Genomic DNA, 24,029 nt, shown 5'->3' on the forward strand with positions numbered 1-24,029 from the left:
TTTATACCATATCCTCAAAATAATTCCTTAAGTCGGCCTTGAGGATTTTCCAATTAATTATAATACAACATCATTAAGATATTACAATTAATTACATCTTTTCACAATTACAAAATACTATCAGCTCATAGAATTTACAAGTTCACACACATATGACCTTTAACCTTACACACTCATATTCATCATCATTAGGTTGTCTACTAACACTATCTAACTTTTCTCATCATGATTTTATCCCTAATAAGATGTACAATCCAAACATCACAAATGACTTCTTAGGTAATTTGTCTTCATACTATCTTTTGTAATTCCTGAATAACTCTCTCATGTCTTTGACTCTTTATATGTGCACTTGTCCACTTCATCAGGACACAATGTAGAACATATCCTCAACTACACTTGACCTTATCATCAATACACAATATGTACAACCTCATTCTTTATTTTCTACTTTGTTAGTCTTTACAAAAATAATTCTATGTTGACATCAATGAAAAACACAACCACAAATGCAACATGTCAATCATGCTAACCATCTCTCTAATTCTTAGGATACTCCCCCAAAGGAAAACCATCAACATTCATGCTAATAGATAAATCTATCACATGATAATATAAAAGAGACAAGTACATAATGACAATCTAATATCTAGTATCCCATATATGTAATGATGAAATATCAAGTATACATCTAATCTGAGTATAAAATTTGGACAAGTGTCTCGCAAAATAATACACCTCTAGGCCTAAATCCCTCCCTCTTATGTCTAGTGTGGTTGTGGAGGTGGTTCTTGAGTCTTTTCTAATGGCTATGCTTCTCCCTCTAACCTCCCCGCTCACTCAGAGTAATCTGACAATCCATTTCTTAGAGGCACAAAATATCTATATTCTACATAGTAGTAGGCTTCCCTCACTCTATGGTGCTCCACCTCCTATCATTCTGCACCTCTCTCTCTCTCTCTCTCTCTCTCTCTCTCTCTCTCTCTCTCTCTCTCTCTCTCTCTCTCTCTCTCTCTCTCTCTCTCTCCCTCCCCTTAGGTCATATATGAGCTGCTAGTCCCAAGTGGTAGTGGTAGTGTCTACCTATTACAGCTCTACATCTAATACTCTAATCCTCTACTCCCTAGGATCCTATCCCCCAGCCAACATAGATGGATTCTACCTCTCCTAATGTCTTTTTTGTTGTCTCTCCACCTAAGGCCATATGATTAGCCTCTCTCCCCTTGCATCCTCCTATTCATCCTAATCCTCTATAAACCTTGATTCCTTGATCTAGTATGGATACTAGATGAACCTCTAGAATCTCTAGGTTTTTCCTTGCTCTCCCACCTCTCCCTCCATCTCCTCCATCTCCTCAATCCATGAAGGCATCTAGCACTATGAACTATGGGAATGGTTGTCTTCTCATCTCTCTCGCATAGCTTGAGAGACCCCTACACTTGTCATTATTGGTAGATACTCCCATGTTCTCCATTGTAATCCCTATGTCTCATGGAGACACACTATGTAGCTTAACATGGGAAGCCAACATATGTCCTCCTCTTGCACCTGGGTAGAGGTGGTTATCTCTATCAGAACTATCTTCTTTCACCCAAAGAGTCCCCACACATGGTTGATGATGTATGACTCCACTATCCATGTGTATCTCCCTACTAGAGCCCAATTGTAGAACATACAAGGCATCTCCTCCTGTGCCTCATGCCAAACCTTGCATCCTACATATGGTATCCACTCAAAGGAGGCATACTCATCAAAAACCCACCTATAGAATGAAATATCCCCACTATGTGATTGAGCTATAAACCTTGGGTATTTGTATATGTATGGGTATCCTTTCTCTCTTGGCATAACCCAGGGCCATATCACCATGATGTGGTCCCATGCCCACATATGTGCTAAAATAGCTCCATATCTGCAACTCTTCCCCTCCCTATACATAATCTCATGGAGCTTATAATACAAGTTTGCTAATATGGATGGACCCCAGTCTCCCATGAAGTCCATAACTACTCTTCCCCATCCACATGGAAATCTTTGCTAATTCATGTATGTGATCAATGCCTATTCTATGAGGGAGCACAAAATTCATGCCACTAGAAGTTGGTCTCTATATTGGGATATCATCTTCTCCTAGCCTATGTGCCTATCTAGGATGGTAACATCCCTAAATACCTTTCATAGTGCTTCCCTTTGATCTGCTAAAGACTAATCAAAGTACATCTATGACACAAAATCTCAATCTTAGTACTAATATCCATACAAATAAGTAACTATGACAATAAAAAATGATCAACACACTCATTGGATCACCATAGCATGAAACTTGAAGGATGTAGTACGTATCCTCTAGTGTAACAGTGGCCTCTTTGGTAGGTAGATGAAAGGTGTTGTGATCACTATGTCAGCTCTCAACTAATGTTGTCAGTAATCCATGGTTTTCCTAGATATGGGGCAACCATAATAACTTACTAAAGCCCATGACTTTCAATATGGTTATCTCAACATTATCTAGCCAAGGCACAAGTCTCAACCCCAACACCTTGGGGGCTCTAATCAGTAGTGTTAGAAACATCTCCTACATAGAAACAACATACAAATATTTAAGTACCCACTAGATTAGAATCTTGATGAAACTAAAAACATCACAACTTAGCCATTCGAACAAGAAACTAAGACATAAACATGATGAACAACATAATTTTTTCATAAATCTCATTATACTAGTGTGATAATTTTTGTTGGTTTGATACTTTTCCTAGTATCATACAATAGATGGGTGGGTTTAATAGGATAAAGCTCATAGAAGGGATGCAATACAATCTATACACTAGAAATATCATGTGATAGAGTTCCTAATTATGATATGATACTTTTTAAAGTATCACACAATATTTTGTAAAATCTATTAAACCTTAGAAACACATACTAAAATTTTCAAAGTAACTCAAACAACATGCTTGAATGTTAGATACTATCGAGCTGTCATTTTTCTCGATGCTTAATGACTGGAATCCTTTCGAACTCCTCTCTTGAAAAGTTGATCTGAGATCAAATCCAAGGTTCTAGGAAATCTTGTGACCTATTGGAATCCACTTAGTGATGGGCTCCTAAATTAACCATTTTTCTCACCACTTTTAATCCTCTTTCTAAGAGATTTGATTGCACATAGGCATATTTATGGTTTTAAGCATATGAACTTATGGTTTCTATGTATATGATTATATATTTGTGTGAACATAAGATGGAATGTGGATATCTCTTAAGACATAATATCTACCTAATTTCATGGACAAGAATGGTAAATATAATAGTTATACATGTTAATGGGATTTTTCTCTCCTAAGCTATGTTTTGGGTAGTTACCTCTTGTGGCTATAGGTTTGCAAGAGTGATAATTAAGACTAACACCTTTTCCTAATATTGATGATGTGGATATATATATATGTATATGGTTGGATGTGTGTGCATTAATTATCTTGTAGGAGTTGAACATGGATATTAAAGGACTAACATACAAGCACAAGAGTCATCAAAGCCAAAAATGATTGTAGAATCTTCACAAAGCAAGTCAATGCTTTCTGTTGCATGCAACATGTAGATTTAGTGTGTGCTATATTTTAGGATTGTTCATGGTCAATAATGTTTCTATTATGAAACTTTATGAGTTGTAACTGATCCTCATTATGAAGTGATCGTAGGTTTAGGATTTAGTGGTAGTTTCCTTTTAAATAATCAACTGTTGTGACTCTTTCTAGAGTTAGTCAAACAAGTTGGTTTTTAATACAAAACTCTTGCATACTATTTCAATCAAGTGTAATCATTTTTATGGATGAATAGAATGCTCAGCTTGATTTTGCAACTTTTATCTTGATTGTACTTTCCATTCACTCATTCAAGGGGGGCCCACTTGATGAGTGAATTTCTTTATTAGTATAGAGTTCATTTCATATTCATTTATATGTTTTAGAACTTTGTTTTTCCTACAACCACTAATACCAGAATTAGTAGCCTATTCCTATAGCATTTTTAGTTGGAGTAGTTCCTAGTTGTAATTTCTTGCTTTGATTAGAATGTATTTTCTTATTAGTTTTAGTTTAGTTTTCCTGAAACATAATCATTTAAATTCTTAAAATAGGCTTAGAAGAGGAATTTTGAAGCATATACTTTGTAGATGCCATTCCAAGTTTAATTCCTTGGTCGATAAGTAAATGAGACTAAATAGTGCATTAGGAATCATTTGGGGTGTCCAATCCTAAATTAAGCAGTCCATTGCTTTGGGTTTTTGATACCATTTTTTGGCCAAGCATTTTTGGTGCCATTGTCGAGGATGGTGTTAATTCAAACTAGTCCAAGTAGTTGTAATCTTCATTTTAATTTAGTACTTTAGTAAGCACTTTTATGCATAGAAGAAGAGATCACCTCGAGAGATTTCTTCCTCGTAACTATCAAGGAGAACCATTTGATTTATTTAATCCTCAAATTGAAGAACCAAAAAGTGATAACAAAGAAGAACCCCTTGAAAATCCATTTCCTCATGCTCAGGAAGAAATATCCTCTTCATCATCTAAAGAATCACTACATATGAATGACCTATTTGCTAAACCTGAACATCAAAATGATCCACTTGCTCTTGTTGTATATCAACCATCACTAGGTCCTCCTCCTAGAATGGCTACTCAATCTCCCTTTCCTTTTCCTATACCTCAACAACAAGGTAGCCAAAATCTAAAAGATATACCTTTTGCTACACTTCCCAAATTTTATGGCCTCCTAACAGAAGATATTGTGACCTTTCTCTTTGAATTTTATATTCTTTGCTAGAGTTATCACTATACCACTAATGCCTACAAGCTGAAGTTGTTCCCATTAACTCTAAAAGAAGTTTCTTTGAAATGGTTCATGGGGTTGGGTGCTAATGCTGTAGTAGATTGGGATGCCATGTGTACAATGTTTCTTACAAAGTATAAAGAGTACTATAGAGGTCAAGATTTGAAAGGTGATGACATTTTTAAAATGTCTTAGAAGGAGGATGAAACACTAGAGGAATATGTATCCAAATTTATGTTTAACCTATAGTGTGATCCTCAACACCAACTAAATGAGGCATCTCAGAAGAACCTTTTCTTAAAAGGTGTGAATGATGGAAGTATTGAGGCTCTAGGCCTAATGGCAGGAGGTGATATCACACAAAAATCATGGGTTAACATAAGGAATATATGTGAAAATTACTCAAGGCTGAGTTTGAAGAAGGGTAGGAGACTTAGAAACCTATCACATAAGTCCAACGGTGGTTCTGGAGTATCTAAAATGCAACTGTCTAATCTACTATCTAATTTCAAGCAAGACACCATTAATGATGTCACCACTCAGCTAAATAGTATGCAAGCAAGGAGGAAGAAGGAAGAGTCAAATGCTATTCTTGCTAAGTATTTTTCTTATTTTAGAGAGAGGAAAATAAATTTTAAATGTAAGATGGTTGCATCTACGGATGTCAACTCAATGCCCATTGAGTTCAAAGCTATAGATGAGGAGAATGTAGACATTTTCTACATTGCTCAAAGGCATCCATGGGCTCAGAGACAAGGTATGCCTTTGGACCCAATGAATAATTTTGGTAATAATAATAGTAGTAGTAGCTATTGGCCAAACCAAAACCCCCAAAATTCTACTCCTCAAGGTCAAAATTTGAATCACACTTGGTCCGATCAACAACCATACTATAACCAAGCCTATTAGTAGCAACCACCATTTAAGCCATACCAACAACAATATAACTCTTACCAATAGCTGCAACAAAATAACCAATGGTCGCCTTAGGGTAACTAGCAACCAAAACCTCAGTGGGGACCTAATCAACCTAATTAGTAGCAAGCACTAATGCATCCACCTTAGCAGAAAACTATTATGCCACCACCTCCTATTGTGAATAGTACTCCTCAAAAGCCAACTTAGCTTCTAGCTCAGCCAAATCTAAATCCTAATAATGAGTAGTAAGCCTATTCCTTGCATATAAATGATATCCATATTAGATTAGGAACTACACTATCTACACCCAAAGAGCCAATAATAACTGAAGTTGTTGATATTGAGGATATACCCATGAACTAGCCTATTAATGTTCCACTTGTTTCTCAAACTGCACTAGTGCTTAAGAAACCTCCTTATCCGCAGAGATTGTCTCAAGATGTGCCTCCAAAAGAAAATCCTATCACCATTGATTTGATTGATCAACTCAAACAAATAATAGTGCAGATTCCCTTGTTGGATGCACTTAAAGAAATTCCTGTCTATAGCAAAGCAATTAAAGAAGCCTATATCAAGCAACCTAGAAGGAAAAAGAAAGACCCTAATACTATCCATGTCTTAGGCCACCTCTCTAATCTCATGTTAAGTAAAGTTGTCATGCCTAAGTATTTAGACCCAGGAAGTCCAGTTGTAACCATCTTCATTAATGGTATCCAAATTCATAATGTTTTAATTGACTTAGGAGCATCAATTAATGTTATGACTAGAGAATTTCTGTTGAAGCTTAGTATCATTGGTTTGCAAGACACACTGACGATATTGTAGTTAGCTGATAATTCCATAGTCAAGCCTGATGGTATGGTAGAAGATATTGTTGTTACTCTAGATTGTTTAGAGTATCCTTCAGATTTTATATCTTGTCACCCAAAGCCACTCCTAGAGGTTACCCATTAATCCTAGGAAGGCCTTGGTTAGCCACTGTAGACACCTAAATTTGATTACACTGCTTTGGTAATCCTATTTAGCTATCTCTAAAGGCATCATTAATTAAATTCCTATTTAATTAATCCTTTTCCATCCCCTAGCTGATTAATTTAATTAATCATCTATAGTCCTAATTGATAAATCAAATAACCCACTATTTATCAATTAATCCTATTCTCCTATCTAATTCCAAATCCCAAATTATTAAAATCATTTTAATAAATAAAACCCTCAAATCTAATAGCCCCTAAACTATCCTAAATCCTCCATTTAGCCTAATCCACCCCATCCACCCATACTAACCTAGCTTAGTCACTAACTCACCCACCCTCATGAATGCCATCCACTTGCACATCTCTAACATCCTTAATCTAATCCTAACCCAAGCCTAATCCCCCCCCCCCCCCCCCCCCCAACCTTGTCACATTCCCTAAGTAAGCTTAAGACTTTCCTAAACCAAGCAAAGTCAACAATCTCAACTCCCTCCAAAATATCCCAATTATAAGCCTTCAATTCTCTTACAAAGCCATAAATGGCTCTTACATCCTCACTCATGACTCTTACATCCTCAACCACCCTCATCAAGCCTTTGACCAACCCTTATCCTATCCTCTCACACCCATCCTCCTTGTGACAAGTGTCACCTCCCTATTGGTACTAAACAAGCACAATCCATGTGCTCCCCCTTAGGTGCATCCTAGCCCTCCCTCACCATATTGCCATCCTTGCATTTTAGCCCTCCATCCCTCAAGCCCTTGGCCTATAAATTGAACCCTCTCCCTTCACTAAAATCATCCACCTTCCATGCAAAGTTATAATGCTATTTTGACAACTTATAACTACCAAAATACCATTATAATGGCAAAATCACTCGATGACTCCATTGTTGAAACCTTGTTTCACTCACCCCATCCATCCATTTGAATTTTGAGCAATATTATTGAGCATACATCTACATCAAAGGATGCATCTAAAACATCAAGGAGGCTTTTGGAGTGATCTTGCTCTTAGTTTGCACTCTCTTACACCTTCTTTTGTCTAATCTTATATGGGAATATAGTTTTATGTTTGTGAATGTTTTCCTTGTTGCTAATGTTCTTTGCACACTAAAATCTTGTTCTACATTTTGGCATGCTCGGTGGTACCTCACATTTGGGTCAATCTAACCTTGTTTTAGACATTTTTTTACTAACCAATTTAACCTTGTTTGCTTGTAGGTTTTTGTGTTAGGTTTGTTGATCTTACTGCAGGTACGCAGGTCACCTTTTGGAAATCGTGCTCCTGGCCATCTCATCACTTTCCATTTTTGAGACCTCAAAAATTAGAATTTTTTTGCGAACCCATGACCCCAGAACGCAATCCCATGATGCGAGAATGAGGCCATTGGACAACAGGAATGCGAACTCATGACAGCAAGTTTGCAGTTTATCACTAGACAGCTACCACATAACTAAAAAACTTTCTCTGCATCCTTGCTGACAAATCCTCCAGCGGGAATGCGCTGAGGAAAGGTAGAATCATCATTCTTTCTTGTAGGAACACATTTTTTTGTAACTTCTGTAAAGAAAAAATTGTATTAACTTAATCTTTCATGGGACTATTAGTCCCACATTGCGAAAACGTTGTAAAATCATAAACTAGCAGGATTTCTCTGTTCAAAGCAAGCTCCCTAGTTTTTGTTTTTGTTTTTACCAGTTTTCCTAGCATTCCCGTGCCTTGGTAGGCCTACGAGAACGCATCCCCGCAAAGGAAATTCCCAGCGAGATCGCGAACCCACATTGCGGGAACGCTACATTCATGAGAACGCATTTTCTTCCATTTTCTCTATGGGAATGCTATTAGTTTTTGTTGGTCATGGTAAAGTCATTCTCACTTATGTATGAAAATTTGGGAAAAATGAACTTGTATGTTTAACAACCCCACAAATCAAACACTTCATTTTGGTACTTTAAAAAAGAACAAACAAATCTATCTTTTGCAAGCAAATTTAGGAAAAGTCAATTTTTAAACTCTTAGGAAATTTGTTAAGTTAACATAAATCAACAAAAATCAAATTAAGTGATTTTCATTTGGACTCACCATTTTTCTAACCGCCCATCATTCTAACCATTGGTTGCAATATCAACACCATATATGGGGATGGGTCCACTTGAAAAAGCTGTTAAGTGTTCTAATCTGATTCTACTTAATTAGCTTTTTTGAGGATTTATCTTAACTTATAAGATTTTGTGAATGTCCACAAATCTAGATTAGATCAATCACACTTCAAGTTTGGACTTTAAAATTGAACAAAAATCAATTGATGTGGAGGGCCTCCAGGCGCGCGCTTGACAATAGTATTTTACACATGTTTATTTTGGGCTTAAAACAAACTCACATATCGATCTTGAATGTCTTAAAGAAAATCAATCGATACTTGACGTGGAGGGCCTCCGAGCGCGCGAGTTTACTTGTGTTGACCCTAACTCTTCTTTTTGCTTTCATTCTTTGATCACATTTTCTTTTGTTGATGCTTCAAAATTGGAATAAACATTGTATCTTAAACATGAGTGCTTGCAAGGTCTAACTCAGAAAACTTAAGCGTCAGTTGAAAAAGAACTTTGTCTTTTAGCCCAAGATCATCCAAGTCTTCTCTCCCCTTGTCATCTTTTGAGGCCATCTTGGGTGCATAAGATTAAGATCCAAAATCTTGTTTAATTTTTAGGAGGCCTGCTTGGGGATTTCATCACCCCTTGGGATGACCTCAACTTCAGCATTCCAGTGGAGTATAAAGAACAGGAGGTGAATCCAAAGACACCTCTCTCGAGATCAAGATTTTGTCACTTGGGCTAAGCCTCAAGGAACTTTATACCCTTGAGAAGTGAAAGAGGAGAAGTGGGATATCGCTCCTCTCATCTATGTGACATCTTTTTGGTTTCATCTACAGATTTGGGCCTCACATACCTTGGGTATATCGAGGACTCCCTAGCTAAACCAACTATCAGCCTTGTAGATAACCATCTAGGATGTTAATATCTTTGAAGTGACTGATCAAAACATCTGTAAAACATACACACTCCTTGGTGCAAGTATCACATTTTGGGAATCAAAGCTTCTATCTGGTTGTTCTTATCTATTGCTTGATCTTTTATTTGTTAAATGAATATTTGCCAAACTTGGTCAATCCTAACATAGGGCATACTTAGCGTAGTCACTACCTCCAAAGAACCCCACAGTTGTGAGTTTTAATCCTCAGAAATATCTCATGTCAAGCCATCCCAAGACTAAGTTTAAGAAGGCTAAGCTTCCTCAAATACCAGCCTACAAGGAAATCAAAGCAGAGCATAAGAAGCATACCCCCAACCCCAGGATTGCCAAATTGGATCAAATTGAGAAAGACAGAGCTGAAGTAGCATTGCAAACAGAATGGGACTACAAAATCCAAAACCTAACCCTTCGACGTGGTGTTAATACGAGCCTTATCAACAACTCTACTATTACTCATTCTGATTAGGTCCTTCCTTTTTCCACACACACTTACACACTTGTAGGTTTAGTCTCTCATCTAGGAATTGCACTATCCCATCTAAGCATTTCAAGTCAGATCATCTCCTCTCATCTTAGGTTGTTGAAGAAGAATCCTCCACTTGCATTGTTAAAATCTTAGCATTTTTTCCTCACTCATTTAGAAACATTTTTGCATCACATCTCTCATCATCTTGAGCATCCCCGAAACACAACACTTTTCTAGGAATATGTTGCTTTTGGTGTCCCACATCACCTTGAGCCAAAGGTTAGGGTTGCACCTTTTACATCACCATCACATTTCCTGCATTCATATTTTAGGAACACACAAGCTTCTTGCACTTAGCACCATATCATTTGGACACCCTTAGTGTCATCCCTCACTGCATTTAGGAAAAGCATCCGTTCATGCCACCCACCACACATTTTGGTAGGCACACACGAAAAAAGACATGGATCCTAGTCTTAGTGGTAACACATCTCAAGCTCAACCATACTTCATGGTATCCATGACACCATCAGACCTGCCACCACAAATCCTAGAAGAACCAGAATCATCCATAGATATTGAGGCTTTCATGAATCAACCTAGTCATGCTACTATCATTAATGCCATTAGAGATCACAACAAGGAAACCATCATGGCAAATTTCTTACGAGACAATGTTGGTGTCTTTGAGTTTGGATGTCCACCACCTATCAACATAAAAAATTCTACTCACCCATTGTTTGGATGGCAACCACCTTAGGTAGAACCAACACACCCAAATATCCCCTCGACTCAGGTGTCTGTTCCCATTCCACAAAACACTCATCCCACTCTCACTCAACCATTAGTGCATACTATATCTCAACCAACCTCAAGTATACCATTTGCATCTGCCTCCACCACCCATTTTTCCACTCCATCAGATCCTCCATTTGCATTTGGTAGCACTACCTTTTCGTTTCTGCCTCATATCACATCTAGTCCATTTGCCACTCAAATACCACCATTAGGGTCCAATACCTCATCCTCCATCCCACCAAACATTACTATCAACCCCTTTGTAACTAGCCAAATCTCTTTAGCTGCTTTTCCTTTGGGACTTTGGAATTTTGCTGTGACATAGGCACCTATCATTAGTCTTCCCCCTAGCACTATAGTTGCGTTCACACCTTCTACACTATCATCCACTGCTTCACATTGCTATTCACTCCCACCCCTCACCAACTATTTTTCCATGCCACCTTTAGGCAATAGCGCAAATCCACTACCACTGCAGTTCTCTACAGTAAACCCTTTGCTGCATATTAATTACCTTACACCTACTCCAAATCAGTCCTAATCCCAAATAGGTGTGTAACCTACATATATTGGGCATGGTATATATTCCTAGAGCATGGCACAAGCATCATCTACATTACCACCATTCCAGCCATAGCCTTCACACCAGCAGTATGCCCAAGCACCCACACAAAACTATCACATAGGGCATCAGCCTCATGGTTATCCACCACACCAACCTCAGCTAACGCAACAGTATGCACAACCCATATTCCAAAAACCCATGGCATCCACTTCACCAGGGGCACCTAGATCGGGGGCACCTGCTCCTCCACCTATAAAATTGTAATGGAAAGAAATGAAAAATGTTGTCAAAGCCCTCAAAGATGGGACAGTCACCAAGACTTTCAAATTTGAAAATGATTGCCCATATCCTTTTGATAAGACTATCACGTTGACTCCATTTCCTAAACATTTTGAGATCCCCAAGTTTGAAAAATTTAGGGGGAAAAGTGATCCAATCATGCATGTTAAGGAATTCTATATGCATTATTAGGAGGTAGATTATAGTGATGTGTTCCTCATGCAGCTCTTTCCCAAAAGCCTAGCAGGACCAGCCTTGGAGTGGTTCTGTCGTATCCCTCAAGGTACTATTAAAACTTTTGCAGAACTTTTTTGAGGCATTTTTTGCTTAGTATACCCATCTCGTTGAGACTGAATTATCTATAGTGGACCTTGTCCACACCAAAAAAAAAGGAGGAGAAAGTCTTACAGAGTACTTGCAACGTTGGCAGATCCTCACAACAAGGATCTCTTGCACCATCCCTGAGCGCCATCTTGTCAAGATGTTCATAAACAATGCACACCCTAGCCTCGCTCATCACATGGTTATGAACTATTTGCAAACATACAAGGACATCAAAGAAAAAGTAATGGGACTCAAGCAAGGTCTCATTAAGGATGGTGTCATCAGACTGTACAAGGAAAATACCTAGGATTGTGGGTCAAACAATGACAAAACCCGATATTGGAACAAGAACAAGAACACAGTGACGAATGGTGCCAATGACATTTGATAGGTCCATATTGTTGGAGTGGCTACCAATGTTCCCACCACATTTTGCTAACAACAAACTTATCAATAGCAACCTCTTGCATATCACTAGCCACCCATGCAAACTCATCAGCAAATACAAGTTTTGCATAATCAAACTAATGCTATCACATTGGCAGCAAGTAGTAAACCCCATGTTCAAAGGCAACCATGAACATACACCCCATTGGGGGAACCTCTTGATACAATCTTCAAAAAATTGGCCAAAGACAACCTTGTTCGATATCCACAAACACAACCCTTGGAGCCCAATCAATCTAGAGCATCCTGGTACAAAGATAATGAATATTGCAAATTCCATCATATCAAAGGGCACACTACCCTTAAGTGCATGCAACTCAAGGATTATGTATAGGACCTCATTGACCGAAAAGAGATCATAGTGGGGGCACAACCCTCAACCAATGCAAGATTAATGATGTATCAAAATGCTTTCCCTCCTCATACCACCAACCCAGGAAAGACACCTACAAACCCTCCTATCAACAAACCTAACAATGCTCTAGGTAAATAAGGTGACAATCAAGACACATCTTAAAATTATACCTTAGCATATTTAGACTATGGTAGCTTAATTGGTTGCATATCCCAAGTTGAACCATCCATCAATGTAATCAATATCAAAGGCCCAGACACTCAGTGTGTAGTTTCTACCCGTCAAACACGACTCAATATAGCTAGTTCATCTATATCCACACAAATTAGACCACCATCAACACGACCACCTCCATCCCGAGCATCTCCATCAGAATCACCTTTACTAGGGCCATAGTATAACATCCTGGAACACCTTGGAAACATGCTGGCCCAGATCTCCATCCTGGATCTCTTACGAACAAGCCCACTTTATCAAGAGATCCTCGACAGTACTCTACGTGAGTCATGCATCCCTTTTGACATAAACGCCACTGAGTTTCACAACTTGGTTGGCCATCTTTCGGGCTCCTATGCCTTATCTTTCAAAACCACTGATATCCCAACAATTAAACCCGATCACATCCTCCCACTCCACATAGCTTTCATGGTTTTTGACTTTGTAGTTAAGCGTGTCATGATAGATAATGGATCAACTCTAAACCTATGTACTCTAAAGTTCATCAAGCAGGCAGGATATACTAAAGCAGATATCATCAATGAGGTGATCACCATCAAGGCATATGACAATTTGGAGCATACTATTGAAGGAACCATCTTGCTCCCTATCAGGGTTGGCCCAGTCACTCAAGAAACACTTTTTCATGTAGTTTATCTTAATCTTCCATATAACATCCTCCTCAATCGTCCATAGATTCATACCATGAAGACTGTTTCATCCACATATCATCAGTGTGTCAAATTTCTGCATAATGGCACTGAGATAACCATCCACGCAGATCCTAAACCCTTTGCTTATTGCAATGTGGTTGAAGCTTCATACACCAATCACTGTCCTGGCATTGAAATTGGCACCACCATGACCAGCTCCTCAGGCACCTGCCACAATCCGGACACTATTTTAGCCTCCACTCTCTCCACGGTTAAGATCAACTACCAAGGTTGTGGCGAGTATAGTCTCATAGATGCTTTTGCTGTTGGCGCTCTACCACTTGACCCACATACTCAAGGATGTCCAATACATCAAGGGCTTATCCTAGAAACCACCTCTCGACTTCACCAGTTGGGCCCTACCACATTTTTCACCAAAGATATCCTTGATGGAGCAGAAAATACACCAGACATTAACACATGGCTATACAAGGAGCCACCTCCTAAAAGTGAAGCACTTCTTGATCACTTTAAATAGAAATATCCCTGGTCACATTGCTTGGCCACGGAGCAATGGGATTATAAAGGAGGTGGTTTAGGCTACCAGGAATTAGGTATGAGATAGCCTATAGAAGCACACCAAGGGTAGAAAACCAAAGGCTTGGGCTATGGACTCCCTGCAATTGGGGGCACTACAATGGAAGGCCATGCCTTTACAAACATCCAAAGAACTCTCGTTAAGGTCGAAGACATCCCTAAGGAAGTTGAAAAGAAATCTTAAGATGATATTTTCCTTGACAAAATAATCCTTGGAGCCTCTGTGCTCTGCCAGTTATCCTTGAACCTCATAGACCTCCCCCTCACTCACCCCAAACTCATAAATTGGGACCAACCAAGTGTCGTTCATGTTGACGAGTTCTCTACCGAGCACACACTCCTTAAATTCATGGGGGCAAAAATGCCACATAAACGACCACCTCCACCATTGGCATATGTCTACGAGCTGGATCCAACAAGTTACTTTGAGGAGGAGGGAATCTCTAGTCGCAAAAATGAAGTTCCAAAAGAAACAAAAAAGCAAAAAGATAAAAGAAAAATATCCCATGGTGAAAACTCCTCTGGAGCACCATTGGGTGACTCAAAAAATGAAACAGAAATAAAGGATGTATCCAACAGTGAAAACCTCTCAGAGGCATCTGAGGATGGAGATTTCATCCTCCCCCCACAGGAGCATCGACCTCCTATATCTTTAGTTTTGACAGAAGAAACTCGACCTATAGATATCAGTCTGAAAGAGATACCACATATCACATACATCACAACCTCTTTACCACCTAAACAAGTAGAGCTTCTTCTTGAAGTCCTCCATGAAAATATAGGCTTCTTTGCATGGTCATATCAAGATATGCCGAGGTTGCACCTCAAACTAGTTCTACACCATCTGGCAGTAGATCCAGGGGCCAAACCTATCAAATAGAAACTTCAAAAAATGCACCCCAAGGTGGCTTTATTAGTCAAAGAAGAGCTAGAGAAGCTATTAGAGGCCAAAATCATTCGCCCAATAGATTATTCTGAATGGATTTCTAACATGGTACCTATTACCAAGCCCTCTAGTGATATTAGGATTTGCACTAATTTTAGGGATCTTAATAAAGCCTATCCAAAAGATGACTTTCCATTGCCAAATATCGACATGATTATGGATCTCACCGCAGATCATGAACTCTTGTCACTAATGGATGGTTTCTCTGGATATAATTAGATTCATATAGTAGAGGAAGATCAGCATAAAACAACATTTACTACATCTTGGGGCACATTCTGCTACAATATGATGCCATTTGGGTTAAAGAACATCGGGGCAACCTATTAGTGCACAATCACGGTCATCTTCCATGACCTAATCCATAAGATACTTGAGGATTACGTAGATGATATTCTAGTCAAATCTCTCAATGCTCTAGATCACTTATCTCACCTTGAGGAAGTGTTTAACCGACTGGTAGAATATCATCTCATGCTAAATCCAGAGAAGTGTGTCTTCGGTGTTACTTCAGGAAAGCTCCTCAGCTTCATTGTGTCATAGCGCGGTATTGAGATTGACCCTAAAAAGGTCAAAGACATCATGGATATGGCTCCCCCCTAAGACACTCTAGCACCTTCGTTCTTTGCAAGGAAAAATCCAATCAGTCCGACAATTCATTTCTCAACTTGCTAATAAGTGTCAACCCTTCACTCACTTGCTTAAGAAAGATCAAAATTTCAAATGGGACCCAGCTTGCCAGTGCAATTTTGAGCTCATCAAGCAATACTTAGCTAATCCACCTATTTTGGTTCCTCCGGTTGTAGGGCACCTGCTCATCCTATACATCACAACTACTCCCATAGCATTAGGTGCTCTTCTAGCACAGCTTGATGATGCAGGAAAGGAAAGAGCTATTTATTACATCAGCCAAACATTAGTGGGCTATGAGCTTAACTACATGCCAATGGAGAAGGCTTGCTTAGTAGTGGTATTTGCCACCTAGAAGCTGTGTCATTACATGTTGAGTCATACTGTGCAGCTAATATCAAAGATTGATCCATTGCAATATATGCTCTCTTGCACAGTACTCATCAGACGTCTGACAAAATGGGTTATGCTTCTCAGTGAGTTTGACATTCAATATATTGATAGAAAGGCCATCAAAGGTTGAGCTATTGTAGATCACTTGGCTGATGCACCCTTAATTGTAGATCACCCACTCATCATGGAATTTCCCAACGAACACCTCTGTTTGATAGAAACACCATCACTTTGGAAGCTATATTTTGACGGCTCCTATACCTCTCATGGCTCTGGTGAGGGCATACTCTTGGTTACACCTCAAGGTGATTATATCCCTAAATATTTCAAACTAAAATTTTGATGTACTAATAACATTATAGAGTATGAGGCCCTTGTGGCAGGACTCAAGATTGCCATTGAATGGAATATCACAGAGCTTCAGGTCTATGGTGACTCTTAGCTTATCATCAAACAAGCATTGAATTGAATATCAGACCAAGGACGACAAGATGCTACCTTAAAAAGACCTAGTTGATCGACTAAAAGAGCATTTCACTCAGATCCAGTTCATACAGATACCTTGACTCTAGAATAAGGCAGCTGATACTATGGCCACTATTGGTTCTCTCTTAGAAATACCACACGAAGCTACGCAGTATGAATTCTTGGTTGAGCAGTTGCATGAACCCGCATATGAGAATGACGAATCAACATGGGTATGTATCTTGGTTGGTCCCCAATCTCCATGGTACCACAAAATTCATGCTTACCTACTAAATGGTATCATATCTTCTCACCTCACATGAACCCAATGTCAAAACCTTATTTGCAGAGCTTCCCGTTACAATATCATCGCCCAAACCCTATATCATCGTGGTTATCATGATGCTCTCTCTTGATGTTTAGATCAAAATGAGGCTTTAATGGCTCTCAAAGAGGTACACGCTAGACTTTGTGGTGCTCACATGAGCAGGATGGTGCTAGCAAAGAAGATCATTTGGGCTGGATATTATTGGCCTACTCTAGAACATGATACATGTGAATTTGTGAAATGATGTTTACCTTGTCAACAACATGCTAATTTAATCCGAGCTCCAGCACAGGACTTACAACCCATTGCAACACCATGGCCTTTTGCCTACTGGGGATTTGATCTTGTTGGTCTTATTGCACCACTTTCTTCAGAAGGGCACAAGTGGATAATCACCGCCACTGATTATTTCACTAAGTGGGTCAAAGCAATTCCCCTTATTACTACCATGGGAGTTTAGGTGTCCAAGTTCATATTATATCATATTATATGTCGCTTTGGCATCCCAACTACCATTTTCACAAACCATGGAGGTAATTTTGAAAACCTAAATATGGAGGAATTGTGCACTTCCCTCCGCATACATCCACTTTTCTAGCCCATATTTCCCACAAGGTAATGATCAGGCTAAGGCAACTAATAAAACCCTCCTCAAAATCCTCTAGAAAGTTGTCAATGACTTTGGCCGTGATTGGCATTTGCAAATTAATCCCACCCTATGGGAATATCACACTTCATTCCGTACAGCCACTGGTAAAACTCCATACTCCTTGGTCTATGGTAATGAAGCAGTCTTGCCTATTGAGGTTGAACTCCCATCACTCCGCATTTCTCTTTGAGGATAGATATCTGATGAGGAATATCAAGTGGCTCGACTTACTCAACTTGATCTACTTGATGAAAGAAGGCAACAGGCCTACGACCATCTCATGGTCTATCAAAGTTGCCTCAAGTGCAATTTCAACAGGAAAGTCCATCCGCATAGTTTTTAGGAAGGTGACATGGTCCCTAAAGAGAATATGAAGGTTCAAGCTGATAGAGAAAAGAAGGGCAAGTTCGAGCCCATCTGGCTTGGTCCTTATGTGGTCACGACATCCTTTGGCTCAGGAGCCTACCAGTTATCTATCCTTGAAGGTGAAGTCCTAAATGATCTTACCAACATTATTCACCTCAAGAAATTCTACACCTAAGGATAAAATTTGCAAATCAAGGAAAGAAAAAAGGCATAAAATCAAGTGTCCAATGGTGAAAACTTGGCAATTCAAGTGCCTTGGATAGGTCCCTGGTGAAAACCTAGCAAATAGGCACTAGGTGTACTACAACTCTTCCATTATCTATTATCAACACACACCCCTTTACTGCCCCTCCATATCCTACCACTCATCCCACCCGCTTTTCCAAGGTGTTCCCTATCATTATTTGCCATACTTCGCAAACATCATCCTCTAGCACTTCACACTATGTAGCATCCCATCTCATTTATAGCATCTCATGTACCATACTTGATGTACCCTACCATTATACTCTCCTAGATCTACCCTATCACATTCCTTTTATCCTTACCATCTGTAGCATATACTACCCATGTAAACATGTGTCTCATACCCCCTACACTAACCCTTGTCTCCCATATACCGTACCTATATGAATATAGCAGTATCTAGACCCCTGTACATAAATCAAGCTTTACATAAACCCACCTCAACAAAACCATGTATTATGACAACCCTATCTCCTCATCCTGAGCTTTCCCCCATCACACATATATCTACTATGTTTTGCTATCTAGTCTCGCATTCCCATGTCCTTAACTAGTCTCACTTGTACATACTATCCAAGTCTTGTTTGCAACCTGTTAATAGCTCATCAGTTGATCTCTTTGGCAAACATTTCCTTTTTCACTTTGCGGAATCTTTTTTTATTTCTCCTTTTGGTTGATTGTTTCCACGTACCTTTTGTTGTTTCCTCCTCAAGATCGCCATGATCATTTCATATCATGGTGTGTTTTGACTGGAGCACCTAAGGAGGTTAGTTTCGATCACAGTCTTTTGCTAATTTAGGGTTAGTTGATATTATCCTTGCATATTTCAAACATGTTTTCATCTTTCGATAAAACATGATGTACTTGGGTAATCTCATTTGCTTGTGGATCATCCAACATCGTTCCAACACTGATCTCTCTGAGACTCACATGTAATGTTGGGGCAATCCTTGCATGCCTGCTTGAGTCAGTCCTATGGAATTTTGGGAAAAAGGCCTTGACATTCTTAGTAACCTTGGTAGATCCCTAACAATCCTATATCAAATTAAGTGTTTGCACTACATAGTGGTACTTCCTCCCAAAGTACCCCACGCTCAAGTTTCCCCTACATCTCATTTTTTTAGAAAACCTGGTATCCTCCTCCTTGTCATCACCCCTCTCCCTTGAACTATCACTTTTTACATCCTCAGAATCATTTGATTCAAAGCCTCAAACATTAAAACTTATTTACTCTCATCATAGTGTGATCCCTATCATAAATTACTATCCTAGCTCTCAAATCTCTGCTATCCTCCTGACTGCAAGTTTGTTGGTTACTCTTTTTCCAACATTATTCTCCTTAGAGTTAGTATCTCCTATGATCACTTTCCATATCATAGAACGCTATCATAAGTCAAAACATTGGTTATCTTATTCCACCATCATTTTTTTTCTTGCATCTCCTAACAATCTCTTATGTTATATTATCATCACTTGTATCCTTTATCATATCACAGAATATCATTATGCTCGATCTTTTTATACTATTCTCACAGGATTATCATAAATCATAGATGTACCTTTTAGTTTATGTTCTTTTAGCATATCATAAATTCACTGTTCTCTTTTAAGGTTCATTTTAGCATAGTCATTCATCATTAGATTGTGCTTTATTTTTTAGCATTATCATCCTTTCTCATTAGGTTCATTTTCATTTTAGCATTAACGTTCATCCTTAAGAGTTGTACTTCATTTTGTGTATTTTCATTTTATTTTATCAATTTATTTGTTTTAATCTTTGATCCATTTTTAGTTTGTGTTAACATATCCTTAGTGTCATAACATTATATTCATTTTTCATATCATAAATTTGTTTTTTATCCTTTAGTTGGTGATTCATTTTACATTTATAGTTTGTATTTATCATCGTACAACATCATATCAAATACTCTCCAAAGCAATCAATTTTCCAGGATCACATCACATCTATCATAGAGCAACATCACATCATCAACATCATATAAAAAACCTATCATATTATGGGAAATCTCATCATCATCACATCTACAAACATCATAAAGAAAATCATGTCATCAAGGATCACATCACATCTATGATATCATAGATTAAAAACACATCATATCTACACTATCATAGCTAAAATCACATCACAATCAATTTGTATCCTATACACAATGTCATCAAAAATCACATCATGCATCACAAACTGTCAGCACAATCATAAAAACATAGCATATATCATCCTACATCACCAATCATCAGCAATATCCACAATACATCACTATCTATCCAGCATGTATCAAAACACTATACGTAACATCACTAGTCCATAACACATATAACACTAGAATCATCATATCTATATATCAATGAAAGAATGAAAGAATAACAGTCCATCAGTGTACAAATGTCCATATCATACAAATGGGTCTGAGCCTGCACAAACATCTCCATGTATCCCAAAAATGGCCGCTCTGCACAAAATACTCATCATATGACAAAAATCCAGCCTATCACTGGTCACTGCTCTACCTCCCTCCCTACCCCTGGCACTGCTGGTGGTGGAGGTGGTGGCCTCATCAATCCCCCTCCTATCCTAGAGCTCTTTGCCTCATCCCTCCTCATCCCTGTGTCTCACCTTTGGCTATGTCTTGTCCTGTGACTATGCCCTATGTGCTGAGACCCGCCTATCCTTTGTGAGCCCCCAGTGCTCCATCCACTATCCCCTCCACCCTACATCCCTGTATGTGTCCCTATTGTACCTAACTGGGTCGGTCACTTTTAATGCTCAATCTGGGATGCTAGCACTGCTGCATGATACCTGCCCCAATAAAATCCATCCCTCTCCCTCAGATCCTCCACCTTGGCCCACAGTCTCCTTAGCTCATCCAAGCCCCCTCCCACTGCTACCTGTGCTCTCAACGTCGCCACCTCCACCACCAGTGCATCCAACCTCCCCTGTGCTACTTGCCTCTCCAGGCTCATCACCTCTAGCCTACCCTCCATCTGCCCTAGCTCCATCTACAGTCTACCCACCTCAAGCCCTGCCTTATCTGCCTGCCCCTGCGCTACATCCCGCTCCTGTCTGAACTAATCACGCTCTATCTGGAGCTGATCTCGCTCCTGCTATGTATCCTAGAGCAGCTGGCTAATGGCCTCATGAGCTTTCTGTAACAAGGCATAATTCCCTGCCAATCCATCATCTCCTCCCTAGGCAAACAATCCCCCTACATCTCCTCTTGCCGGCCTATGCGACCCTTGCTTCTCTGCCCCCCACTCTCCTCCTCTCTCTGGCACCTCCTGCCGCTCCCTTGCTCTCCTCTTTGGCTGAGCTCCCCTCTCCTCCCCCCCAACCCTCCTCCTTTGCTGAGCTGGCTCCTCCTCCTGGGCAACCACTGCTGCCCACTGCTGTAATCCTCTAGTCACATACCGCCCCTATCGGGCTTCCCAGGCTAGCTCGCCTGTCATCGCTGCCGCCCTCATCCCGTGTGCTCTCCCCACCGACCTCGGCTACACCCATGTGTCCCGATACTCCTGAGTAGAGCCCACATCTGCTAACTGACACTAGCTCGCATGTGACCCGCTGATACTAATGTGGCTCTCCTAGAGCCACTTGTTGCCACCCAAACTATCAGAGTGCCTTGTCTGGCCTCTATTGCTTTGTTATATACTCCCACCGTCCAAACACAAAACATAGTGATATAGTGTACGACAGCTGCTCTCCCTCCTCAGCCCACGATCCTAAGCTCATATATGGCCTCCACACCACTACTGCTATCTCATCAATGGCCACCCTCCAGTAATCTACTAAATCTATATGATGGTATGTCAGGAGCTCGACCCAACTATATGCCACTAGCTCCTTCACCTGTCTGTCTCTCCACCCCAATGGCCTCAACACAGTAATGTGCTCCCAAGCCCATACTTGTAACAATGTAGGGAATCCAATGCTCCTCCCCTACCGGTTGCCACCCTGGTACACTATGTGGTGGAGGTTTTGGTATAGCTCGGCCAACATCAAAGAACGCCATGCCACTAGGCACCTCGCATCTACTATCTGCATCACCACTAGAATCAGCGCCAATGTAACTCCTGTGCCACCTACATCTGGGGCAATATACCCTAAAAATAACCCTAACACATAAAAGTAGATCCTCCTCTCCACCACCACCCGATCTAAATGCTCATCCAGTGAAAACTGCCCCCGCCGGATCCTGTACTCAACTCTTGGCCCCATCAGTCTCTGAACGACCACATTTATTGTCATCTCTCTCATCACCATGACTGGCATCCCTTGTACCAAAAATCTGTATATCTGATACACATCCTCTAGTGTCACCATCATCTCCTTTATTATTAAGTGAAATGTCACCATCTCACTATGTCATCTCTCGCACAACGCTGTGACCATGTAAGTTCGAGTATGAGGTAACCTCGCTAGGTACCCCAGTTTGATCACCTCAATCCTTGCCCAATCTGTCGGTGTCAGCATCCTTCTCGCACATAGCACTACCGCTTATCGCTCTCGTGATACTAAAGCATCCAACGACCACTGCACACCCCAAAACCGGTCAGATATCAATCTTTCTATATCCGTTTTTCATCCTCCATCCCTCCCTTTACCCATCCCAACACTTTTTTTTTTTGTAGCATTTTTTTGCCCTGGCCATGTTCCCATAAAATAGTGATCTCACGACGCTCACAAAATTGCGTTCCTGCCGGCTTATCTTCCTGCAGGTTTGCTTCTTTACCCTTCCTCATTTTTCTGTTTAATCTAGCGATCCCGTGGCCACATTCCTGCGGCAACAAAATCACGTTCTCACCGATTTATCTTCTTGTGGGCTCGCACCTTTTGAATCTTCTACCATCCCCTTTGACTTGCATTCCTACAACCGCTTCCTCGCCAACCTCCCATCTGGCATTCCCATTAAAATATATTCTGGCAAAAATGCACCATTGCCTGCCCTCGCCTCTTCTCATCCCTGGTCGACGGGAACACATTTCCATGACCTGACTCGTGTTCCTTTTTGTGAGAACGCGATCCCACCTGTATTCCCACACTCTCACAGAAACTCCTACACTGGGATCACGATCTCGCTCAAACTGTCTACTTCCCATTTTAGTCCTACGCGGCTAAGCTACTATTGTGGGATAGCGATCCCGCTGATCCTGCTCACATTCTCGCCGAACCCATGCCTGCAGGATTGTGTTTTTCCTTTCATAAGAATGCAATAAAATCTAAACAAAGCAAAAGCAAGACAAGGTTTTTGGCCCTACCAATCAATCTACTGTCCCCTGTACTCGTACCTATTGCACAATGTCTGCCCGGTGCTCTAGTCGCCCACGACTCACCATCGTAATCTCTAATGCAGAGCTCCTCATAGCAATATCTCCTTGTTCATCTGAGCGCAAATGAACCTTCCTGGCCACCTTCTGGCCCCTTATAGCCCCCCCCCCCAGTGCCCTGACTACTCTTCTTGGTCCTCCCCCCCTTCAAAAACATTCCCCTTTTCCCCAAACCATGAACAAAACAAAGCTTGTCCCGTTGTA

This window comes from Cupressus sempervirens, chromosome 2 (assembly GCF_028749045.1).
Source record: "Cupressus sempervirens isolate cs-2001-9-10 chromosome 2, ASM2874904v1, whole genome shotgun sequence".
NCBI lineage: Eukaryota > Viridiplantae > Streptophyta > Pinopsida > Cupressales > Cupressaceae > Cupressus > Cupressus sempervirens.